Source organism: Cupressus sempervirens, chromosome 8 (assembly GCF_028749045.1).
Source record: "Cupressus sempervirens isolate cs-2001-9-10 chromosome 8, ASM2874904v1, whole genome shotgun sequence".
Classification (NCBI taxonomy): domain Eukaryota; kingdom Viridiplantae; phylum Streptophyta; class Pinopsida; order Cupressales; family Cupressaceae; genus Cupressus; species Cupressus sempervirens.
Genome location: NC_143125.1, coordinates 171,415,964 through 171,428,273, shown reverse-complemented (window position 1 = coordinate 171,428,273; position 12,310 = coordinate 171,415,964).

Below are 12,310 nucleotides of genomic sequence, written 5' to 3'. Positions count from 1 at the left end.
TACATGTTGAGATTTTCATTGATTGTATTTTTTTTAACGTGTTGAGATTTTCATTAATTCTATTTCTTTAAGAAATTGTAACATCATGCATTTAATAGAATAAACTCTATTTAAGAAAAGTTATATTATAATTTATAATTATAAATCAGTCTATAACATAATACATTTAACAATTGTTAGTTACAAACAATTACAACCCTTTGCAAATGACTCAATGCCAAAATGAAATGACCCTAAATTCCCTTTTGCAGATACAAGGGAGCAACAATACTTCTAGGTCAATTTGTAATTGTATATATAATTAGATTATTACTACATAATACATTGTGTATACAATCACATTGCAAATTTGCCACATTGCCAATTGTACAATATTTTCAAGTATTAGGGAATTTTTTTCCATTTGCTTTGTGTAGTAATAGTATGCCAGTGCTTGGCTGCCCAACTATCCTGATATGCTGAATCTTGATTTCTGTAACAATTAACATTAAATAAAGTTGAAATTAAAGAGCAACAAGTAAAAAAATGATTATATTACTATCACTTACTAAGTTGTTACTTCTTAGTGCTATCAACCATGAGTACAACTGACAACAACAATAATAGTTTCAGTTTGAGAAGATGACCCAACTTCAATGAATTTATTTAGGGCACTCCATTCTGCATCATTTGGAAGCTCCATTTGTTTGAGGTTGTAGTTAAATAGTTGTAAACTTGTCAACAATAAATACTTATGAGACATAGTTTTACATGAATCGAAAAATTTATCTATAACTTCACTCATTGTTGATAGTGGTTTGATGCAACTTGCAATTATTTTTGGAGTGCTTTCCTTAGGCAAGCTGGTTAAATTAGAATTCATGCTATCCTACAACTTTTTCATGTAATTTTCTTTTCCAATGAATCTGTTGTTTGAGTTAGCTAGATTTTGTAATCCAACAATCAGCAAGTTTGGTATGATGTTATTCATCTTCATCAAGTCGTTGGAAGTAGATTTGAGATCTTTAGCTATTTCCATTACTTCTTGACAACTGTGACAGACTTCAATGGTCATTATAGAGGCATCCAAGCAGTTGTTTATTCCATGGTTTGCCAAATCCCTATCATTGGATCTCTTTAGTTTATTCAAGATTCAATCAGAAATATTTTTTAAGGAATTGGTGAAGATTTTTCTTTTACCCGCAATATTATTTTTTACATTTTCAAAGACAAGTCTAAGATTTCTTTTTAAATCAAGCCATTCAAACAAACTATCACTTTTCTTCATTATTTTGTCCCAATTTTCTTTTTTGATAAGCTTAACCGTATTTATTATAGTATCCTTCACATGGTGGTCTTCAAAAGAGGTCATTCTATTTTCTACCATTACATTATCCATCTTTTTCTTCATTTCAAACATCTCTTTTTCACTCCTTTTTTGTATTTCCTCTAGTTGCCCTTGCCAATTAGTTCCTCTCTTCCTCTCATCCTCCAATTTCTTCTTCAAATATTGGATTGTATTTGCAATAGTTACCTCTTTTTTCTTCTCATCCTTAAGTTCCCTTTTCAAATCATGGATTGTCTTTGCAGTGGACTCCTCCTTTTTCTTCGCACTATCCAATTCCTTCTTCAAATCATGGAGTCTTTGAGTAGACTCCTCTTTCTTTGCATTCTCCAATTCTTTTCTCAAATGAAGAATTTTTTTTGCAGCTAAATCTTCTTTTTTCTTTGCATTTTCCAATTCCCTCCTCATATGGTGGATTGTCTTAGTGCTTGTAGTAGCACTAGACTCCATTTTCTTCACATTCTCTAATTCTTTCTTCAAATCATTGATATTTTTTGCAGTTGAATTCTCTTTTTGTTTCATAATCTCGAATTGCTTATTCAAATTGTGGATTGTGTTTGCACTAGACTCCTCTTTTTTCTTCTCATTTCCAATTCCTTTTGCAAATTAAAAATCACCCTTGCCTTAGACTCCAAATTTTTCTTTTCATTCTCCAATTCAATCTTTAAATTATTATTTTCCTTGATAATAGAGTCCAAGTTAGTTTTCAATTTATTGTTGACCTGTGCACTACTATCTAAAGATTTAAAAAATTGTGTAGTAGAGGCTTGTTCATGTTGAAGTCTTTTTTGGTACTCATCCAATTCTTTAGTCAATTTTTGCACTTGTTCATTCATATTTTCTTGCTAGACAATTGCCTCTGTAGGAGAAGATTTCTTTATCTTGTTTTGCAATTCTTTGAACCTATTGTCCATTGCTTTCTCCTTCACCTTCACATTATCAAGGCCTACCTATAACTTTTCTATTTGCTTTGTAAGCCTTTTGTTTTCCCTCTCCACTTTCAAAAGTGTAGAGTAGACCATTTTGTTGCTTTCTTTTGATATATTGATTTTGTCAATATTTTTCACTTTTGAAAAATTCATTTGAAGACTAGTAACTTTTATATAATTACAATTTATTACATTTTATGGTGGATTATTATCTCTACCCAGGGGCATAATAGCCATGAAGTTCATCATTTCATTGTTTGGATCATATGTTGGAAATATTCTATTAGTAGATCCCTAACATTCAACAACTACATCACTTTTCAAAATCTTCATAATTTGCCTATTTCTTTTGCTTGTCTGTTCAAACTTTGATGCAAACTTGTTCAAACTAAAATCTAAGTTTTCTGACACAATTAAGTGTTTGAAAGGTGAATTATCAGTTGTATCATTGTATGCTCCTCCAACTCTAGTTAAACTTACTTCATCTACAATTGTATTTTGAGAATTGCCAATAGACTGAAGATGGCCCATTGCAAATCTTGGTGTTTTAGGACTGTTTTCTCAGTTTTGTACAGAAGCTACTAGTGCATACATTGGTGAAGTAACTATTGAAATTGTTGGTGGTGTAATTGTCATAACTTTTTTCATTTTTACACAAGGTTCATCCATGATAGTGCTAGTGCCAGTGCCAGTGGGATCAACTACAACTGGATTTGAAAATTTAACAAATAATGTGTTCAGATGACATTCAAAAGCAAAAGTATAATATTTTTTTCCTTTCTAGATGAATCATCTTCAATCTCAGAGAGTCCAATGATTGGATTACATCCTCTTTTGGGTGGGTCTAGTATTGGAACTAGATTCCAAATCCCTTCACCACTTGCACCAATGGGCCCTATGCCTACATAACCCATTTTTTGTATCATAGTTGCCCCTTTACTATATGCTTGTTAAAAATAATCACTTATTTGAAGTTTAACAATATTTCTACCCCTGGTTGATCCAAAATCCTAAATGCCTTAAATGTCGACATCAGACTTGAGGTCCTTCTATCTTTCATTATCACTGTCACTACCAAAATTATATAGTACAGTTAGATGCTCTTTATTTCAATAATTGTTGAAAAGTTCATCCTCCTCAATTTCATCAAAACCAACTGAAATCATTGGTTCACCCAAATTTTTCCTCATTTTCCAAAAATTAGTCATCTTGGTTTGACACCACAATTTAGCTGTGTATGCCTCTTTAATTTCTTTCAGCATAGACCTCTTAGAAGGTTCAGATGCTTTCTTGTAGAAATTTAAGTATGTTAGAGGCTCTGATTTGTGTAATGTTTTAATTTGGGATGACAATTCTTGCATTGAAATATTATTCTCTATTGCATGTTTCTCCATCTCTTTCTTAACCTCATCCCACAAATCCTTATTTTTTAACTTTTCTATCAATGACATCTCCTGATGTTGATATTTTCTTGCAGAGTTTCCATTGGAAATAAGTCTCATTTTTATTATGTTCAGTGGATCATAATTCCAATGATTGACAAAATCAAAGCCAAAAAAATTTACCAATTCATTTGCCACTTTGAAAGCCTTTCTCTCAAATGTGAGGTCTCCAATTGCAAAAGGCAAGGAAATATCATTTTTGTTATAATTAATAATCTTTCCTTGGTTGTATTTATTTATTTATTGGGATAAATCAAGGTATCCCTTATGTATTATTTATTTGTCCTCTAGTCCACATGTAAAGGACATATCATTCTTGTCCTATTGTCCACTTGTGAGGACAACTCTTTTTTGTATTTCCTTTAATAAGGAAAATAGATATTCCTTCTTAAGAGGAAATTGACACTTTGCACACACCTTTTATGAATATGGCATTCATAGAAATGGGACTTACACATGCAAAGACATGCAACTCCTTTCTCATCTCTTTAAAAGAGGTGCTTCTCTCTCTCATTTTCATCTAGACTCCATTATTCACATCAAGTTTTTGATGCTATTGTAAATGAGCTATTTTGCTGCATTTCTTCTCTCTCTCTCTTTCTCATTCTTAGGCTTTTCCTTTATTCATAATACTCACAAAGGGTTTTCTTTGCTTTCCCCTTATCAAATCCTTGTCTCTTGTGTTGCTTATCTTTGGTATTGCTCCATTGACCTTGTATGATTTGTATGGTAAAATTCTTCTTGCTCTCTTGGATTAAATCTATTATTTCATGCTATTATATTTTATCATTTCAATCACTTTTTCTAACATGGTATCAGAGCTTTCTAATCTTTGTTTTGAGCTTTTGTGAAGGTTACCATATTGGAGAACTTTGTTGAGAGGAGAAGTGAAGAAAAAAAATTCATTCCTATTTTTTTTGTAAGTTTTTTATTCAATCTTCAAGTTTTTTTTCTAACCCTCTTTGGAAGGTTTACCACCAAAGAGTTCTTCATTTTTTTATTTTTTCTAACCTCCTTTGGAAGGCTTGCCACCAAAGGATTCTTTATTTTTAATTTTTTTATTGTATCTAACCCTATTTCTGTTGCAAGTTTTTTAAGTTTTTTGAAATTCAAGTTTTTTTCTATTTTTTGTTTTAGAAAGGAAAGTACAGCAGTTCGTATTTTTCTTATATCTCATAATTTATGATCTTGGTTTGGTTGAAATTTTAATAGCATTTAGGAGACATAAAAATGAAAAACTCTTTAAATTTCATTTGTATCAAAATAGTATTGCAAGATTTATTATACTGTATGTGCAGTATTATTTATTTTTCAAGTTTTAAGACAATAGTTCGTATTTTTATGATATCTCTCAATCCGTGATCTGGGTTTGGTTGAAATTTGAACAGCATTTAAAAAACATAAAAATGAAAAAAAAAATTTAAATTTTATTGAAAATAGAGTTAAATTAAAAATTTATCACTCTCTGTGTGTAACACATTTTTCCAATTTTTCAAATTTTTATTTTTTCTGTTTCTTCAATCTGACCAGTGGTTTTGCAAGGAACATTTTAGTTTTTAATTTTGACTCTCTAAATTTCTTAATAATTATTTAACATTCTTGTGGCTAATAAGTCTCACTTTTTTATTTCAAATCTATTATTTAAATTTTAAACGTAATTTTTAAATCATGTCGACTTTAATTGCAGAAATCAATTTAAATAACTCAAACTATCATGCTTGAAAAACTCATCTTTCATTTATATTTTGTTTTAAGCATATTTTAGATGTTGCTACTAACCCTTCTATAGTTCTTGGTGCCTCAGCTACACAAGATGAACAAAATGCATGGAATACTAAAAATGAAGAAGCCCTTGGCCTCATTGGTATATCTCTTAGCCCATATTTATATGTTCTAATTTCTCATTGCACTAATGCCCATGAAGCTTGGGATATTTTAAACCAAATGTATGACAGGCCATCTGAATCACGCAAGATTCAATTGAAAAACAATTTGGAAGACTTAAGGTATATTGATTTCAAATTCATGGATGAATTTTTACTTAAATTTGATTATATTAAAAGTCAACTAATTGGATTAGGCGTTACTTTCACTGATATTAGATTAATTACCATTATTTTAAAGAAATGTCTTCCTAGACAATTTCAACAATTTATTAGTAATGTTCATTCTCAACTTGCTATTCCCACTTTGTCTACTCAATTAACTTATAGTATTTTTCAAAATTTGTTGCGTCAAAAGGAAGCTAAGTTATTACAATTTGGTACTCTTAGATCTAATGAACATGAATTTGTGTCTAAAAATCAAAATCAAAATCTTAGAGCATCTTATCATGCTCCAAATAATAATCAAAATCAAAATTTTAATATTCACAATTTCAATAATAATCATAACAATCATAACTTTAATAATCGTCACAATAATAAAAACCTATTTAATTCTAGACCTTCTTTTAACAACAATTATAATCAAAATACAAATTGTAATAATAATCATTCTAATCAATATAATAGTCCTAATAAGAAACCTCATTGTACTTATTGTAGAAAAGATGGTCATCTGACTAACAATTGTTTTAAAAAGCAAAATGATAAGCAACCTATCAATAACAATAATAAAAAATCTCATGGTAATCAATCTCGTCATGCTTTTACTATTAGTTACAATGCCTCTAAATGATTAGAATGAATAGTTGATAGTGGTGCTTCTCAACATGTTCCATCTCATAAAGAAGTTTTTGATTCTTTGCAACCCGATCCTTCGAATACTCCAATTCAATTAGCTGATAATCATAGTTGCAAAGTTGAAGGATTTGGTGATGTTGATGTTCCAAATGGAAAGTTACATGATGTTCTTTATGTTCCTAACTTGAAAACTAATCTTCTTTCAGTTGCTAAATTATGTCAAGATTATAAAATTGAATTTCATAAGGACATGTGTTCTATTATTGATCCTAGCACTAATTCTATTGTTGCTAATGCTAAGTTGGGTCATGATAACTTATTCAAGTTTTATGAGTTTACCTCTTCAAGGTACTCTTTGCAAGCAAATATTGATTTTAATGTGTGGCATGAAAGACTTGGTCATTTGAATTCTGATTATATATCATTGATGCTAAAATCTCATATGGTTGAAGGATTACCTCATATTGTTCCATCTAAGATTACATGCATTGGGTGCATGAGTGGCAAAATGCATCGGGAGCCCTTTTCTCATGGTTCATCATGGAGGGCATCTCATAAGTTACAATTGATTCATAGTGATCTTTTAGGACCTATGGAAAATATCTCCATTCAAGGATCAAGGTATGCTCTTACTCTCATTGATGATTTTACTAGAAGAATTTGGATATATTTCTTACATAATAAAGATCAAGTACTTGATACATTTTCTAAATTTCATATGTTAGTAGAAAGGCAATCTGATTCTAAGATAAAGATTCTTCGAATTGATAATGGTACTGAATATGTTAATAATGCCTTTCATTCTTACTTAAGATCATTTGGTATTAAACATCAGCTTACCATTCCTTATACACCACAACAAAATGGTGTAGCGGAAAGGAAGAATAGAACTATTGTGAAAATGGCTAGATGCATGTTACATGCAAAAAATATGAATTATAAGTTTTGGGTTGAATCTATGTCTTGTGCCACTTATATTCTTAATAGAACTCCTATTAAGGCTTTGAGGGATATAACTCCTGAAGAAGCTTGGTCAAATAGAAAGCCCAATTTACAACACTTAAAGATATTTGGATATGTTTCTTATGTTCATACACCCAAACAAAAAAGGCATAAATTAGATGCTAAATCTTCTCCATTTATATTTTTTGGGTATGATGAAAATACTAAAGCTTATAGAGTCTATAATCCTCTTACTAAAAAAGTTCAAATTGCAAGAGATATTTGTATTGCAGAAAATGAAGTACATGATTGTTCCAAGGTTCAAGATGATGAATTTAGTGGAAGTAATATTGTAGTAGTGGAGGACCAACCTCCTTCTCTAAACCCTACACCTTCTCTAAACCCTACTCCTCAAGTATCTTCTTTTATTCCTCCTATTTCTTCTAATTCTAGTAATGATGTTGATACTAATGATGCATTTATAGATCATGACTCTTCTTCTAGTGATGAATCTATTACTAATAAGAGAAGACCTAAATGGGTTCAAGGTTTACTTAATGAAAGAGATGATTATCTTACTAGATTTGGTGGACTTAAACCTAGGAGAATTAATTATTGTAATTATAGTTTGATGACTTCTCTCATGAACTCTAATGATCCTCAAACCTTTGAACAAGCTAAGATTCAACCTCATTGGCAAAAAGCTATGCAAGAGGAATATGATACTTTAATCTCTAAAACTTGGGATTTAGTCTCTTTGCCTCATGGTAAGAATTTAGTTTCATGCAAGTGGTTATATAAAACCAAACTCAATGCAAATAATGAAATTAGTAAGTTTAAAGCTAGACTAGTAGCTAGGGGATTTTTCCAAATTGAAGGTTTAGATTACAATGAAACTTTTGCACCAGTTGCTAAAATGCCTACTATAAAAATTGTGCTTTCTTTAGCTTCAAAAATGAATTGGCCTATTCATCAAATGGATGTTAAAAGTGCCTTTTTAAATGGTGATTTACATGAAGAAATTTATATGGATCAACCACCAAGTTTTATTAAAGAAGGTAATGAGCATTTAGTATGTAAACTAAAGAAATCTATTTATGGTTTAAAGCAATCTCCAAGAGAGTGGTATTCCAAAATTAATGCTTTTTTTATTTCTCAAGGTTTTGATAGAAGTAAAAATGATCCTAACTTATAAATTAAACATATTCAAGATGATATTATCATTATTATTCTATATGTTGATGATTTGATTCTTACTTCAAGTTCTAACACCTTGATTTCTGATATTAAGTTTCAACTCAATAAAAAATTTCAAATGACTGATTTAGAAATTTTACATTACTTTTTAGGAATGCAAATATGGCAAACACCTAAGGGCATTTTTCTTTCTCAAAGAAAGTATGCTCAAGATCTTTTGGATAGGTTTCAAATGAATGATTCTAACCATGTTTCTATTCCATGTGAATTAGGAACTAAGTTAATGGTTGATACAAACACTCCTTTTGTTGATGCTACCTCTTATAGACAACTTGTAGGAAGTTTAAATTATCTCACCCTTACTAGACCCGATATTGCATATAGTGTTGGTTTAGTTTCAAGATTTATGTCCAAACCTCAACAAAAACACTTTAAAGTAGCTAAAAAAATATTAAGATATATCAAAGGAACTGTTAATCTAGCTTTATTTTATGATGCCAGTTCTACTTTTACTTTACAAGGATTTACTGATTCTGATTTAGGTGGAGATCCGAACGATGGAAAATCTACTTGTGGTTATTGTTTCTTTGTTGGTTCAGGTGCTATATCTTGGAAAAGTAAAAAAGACACATCTATTTCTCTGTGTTCTACCGAAGTTGAATATAAAAGTTGTACTTATGCATCTAAAGAAACTCTATGGCTTAGAAGAATTCTTGAAGATTTGGGTCTACCTCAACAATAACCTACACCTTTGTATTGTGACAATCAAAGTGCAATAGCCTTGGAAAAGAATCCTATCTACCATGCAAAGTCAAAGTATATTTCTCTCCACCACCACTTCATTAGAGAACACATTGAAGAAAAGAAAGTGTCCCTCATCTATTGCAAGGGTGAAGATCAAGTTGCTGATATTTTGATAAAACCTCTTTCTAGAGAGAAATTTGAATTACATCGTAAGAACTTGGGTTTGATACCCTTTGATGTAATCTCCCCAAGTAAAGATTAAAGGGGGGTGTTAGAATTAATAATCTTTCCTTGGTTGTATTTATTTATTTATTGGAATAAACTAAAGTATCCCTTATGTATTATTTATTTGTCCTCTAGTCCACATGTAAAGGACATATCATTCTTGTCCTATTGTCCACTTGTGAGGACAAATCTTTTTTGTATTTTCTTTAATAAGGAAAATAGATATTCCTCCTTAAGAGGAAATTGACACTTTGCACACACCTTTTATGAATGTGGCATTCATAGAAATGGGAGTTACACATGCAAAGACATGCAACTCCTTTCTCATCTTTTTAAAAGAGGTGCTTCTCTCTCTCATTTTCATCTAGACTCCATTATTCACATCAAGTTTTTGATGCTATTGTAAATGAGTTATTTTGCTGCATTTCTTCTCTCTCTCTCTTTCTCATTCTTAGGCTTTTGCCTCATTCATAATACTCACAAGGGATTTTCTTTGCTTTCCTCTTATCAAATCCTTGTCTCTTGTGTTGCTTATCTTTGGTATTGCTCCATTGATCTTGTATCATTTGTATGGTAAAAATTTTCTTGCTCTCTTGGATTAAATCTATTATTTCATGCTATTTCATTTTATTATATTTTATCATTTCAATCACTTTTTCTAACAATTTTCTTTTGTTGTCCATTGAAAAATTCATTTGCACTCTCCATCTGCCATACATATTTTAGTGCAAAAACCCTTTCTATAACATGCATTGGAAGTTTGCAGGGTTCAACCATTGAACCATAAAACCTTAAGATAGTGTACTCTTCCTTGAAGAACCAGTCAACCAATTGAATTTGACTTCCCAGTTAAATGCAATCTTTACAAGACATAGGAAATCTAGGCATCAAAGTGCGTTTGATTTTTTGGTAAATAGGTGCCAAAAAGAGGTCTACAAAATGGTTGTAGTTTTTTTTTATATTGGACTTGGAGTCTCTAATTCCTTTTGGGGTTTCTCATCAAACTTATATACCCCAATATCAAGCTTGTTGTTCTCTATCTGAAATATTGGGTGATGCGTTGCTAAAAGAAGGTAGCACAAGTAACTTATGAACCTAAATGTCTTCGTCTTGCCTCTAGTTGTACTTTTTAAAATCATTAGTAATTGTTGTTGCATAGATTCAACAATGTGCTGAACAAAATATATCTTGCATGTACCTTCTCAACTAACTGATCTCAATAATGGATATTATAAATCATTTCAAAAATACTGGCCCCCACTTTCTTGTTACTATCCAATCCCAGACAAAATGATAAGACAGAAATAGTATTCTGAACCCATAGCACAAAAATATCATACTGATAAGGAGGAATATGGTCTATGTCTAGTCTAACCCTAGTAGAGGACTTTGAGTTTATTAAACCCTTAATAAATGAATCTTGAAAAATTTTTTTCAGTTTTTCATAAGCCTATGCTAGTTTATCCAAGTCAATGTGCTCATTAGAGCTTTCTGGTTTAAACCCTAGCACTAGGTTTAACAGAGTAAAAAATTCACTCTTAGGTATGGATAAAATTTCCTCCTGAGTGTTTTGGTTTACAATTGCCTTTCTATTTTCATCATAATTCTGAGTACATAGCATTACAATTTTAGGGCAAGGGAGTACTTTGAGTACATCGAGGTTTGCTAATCCAATAACCAGAGCACCTAGTTTATTTGTATTTGCATGAATACTGTTGTTATATTTGTAATAAATTCTCCCCTTCTTTGGATCTTTTCACTAATTAAAAAATGTATGTCTAATTTCCATGATTCCTAAATCTCCATGGACAACAGGATAAAAAATATCATGATATTCATCAGTGAAACCTGGGGTTTGTAGCACTTGCTTGAGTTCTATAATTTGTTTCTTTTCCTTTATGCTTGCACTCATACAAGAAGTTTTTGAGTTTGTTTTGCCCATGCCTACTATTGGTTATTACACAAATTTCTTCTTCAAGCCCTATTTAAAATAATTGTAAAGTGTAAACCTAAGACAATTAAAATCAAGATTTCTATTGTTGCAAATTGCAATGATAAAAGTTTTTTTTAAATTAAATACTTGGAATCAAGATTGGATAATTGGTGTTGTTGTCTAATACTCAAGTTTCACACTTTTAGTCTTCAGAACACAAAGTGGAATTCTGCCAGTCTAAAAAAATTTGAAGTTTGAAAACCCTATCATATCAGACCCAACTTGGAGAACTTTCAACTTCTTACTCTAAAAACATACGGGGTTAATAGTTAAAAAGAAAGTATTAAATAATTAATGGTTTTAGGTACTTTATTAATATTATTTACAATGTACATGTAAACAACATAAAGAGTCAAGATTCAATAATTTAGTAATGTACATAATAATAATAAAAAGTAAAAAATTATTACATTGATATACATTTGAATAAATTTGTTCATTTTAAGTAAATAAATTAATAAAAATGGAACTTAATTATCGATGATTTGATATGATTTTTAGGTGAATTTGTGGAGTGATATTGTTGTTGTCAAGAGTCATTTGGAATCGTGAAATGTGTCAATTGTGACACTTGTCAAGGACACATGTCACAATTCCAGATGAATCTAGACACTTGAAAAAGCATTTCCCAAATTAACCCAAAATTCATCTCAGGTCGTCGATCTTTCTTTTAGTCAATGGTTGAGATTTTAATTTTTGGGTAGAATCTTGTAGTACACGTGTCCCAATTTTGAGTTAATTTAATTATTGATATTCAATGAAGATATATTAAATTTTATAAACTAAAATTGGTGCAAGATATACAACAAGTGCCACTATTACTTGCTTTG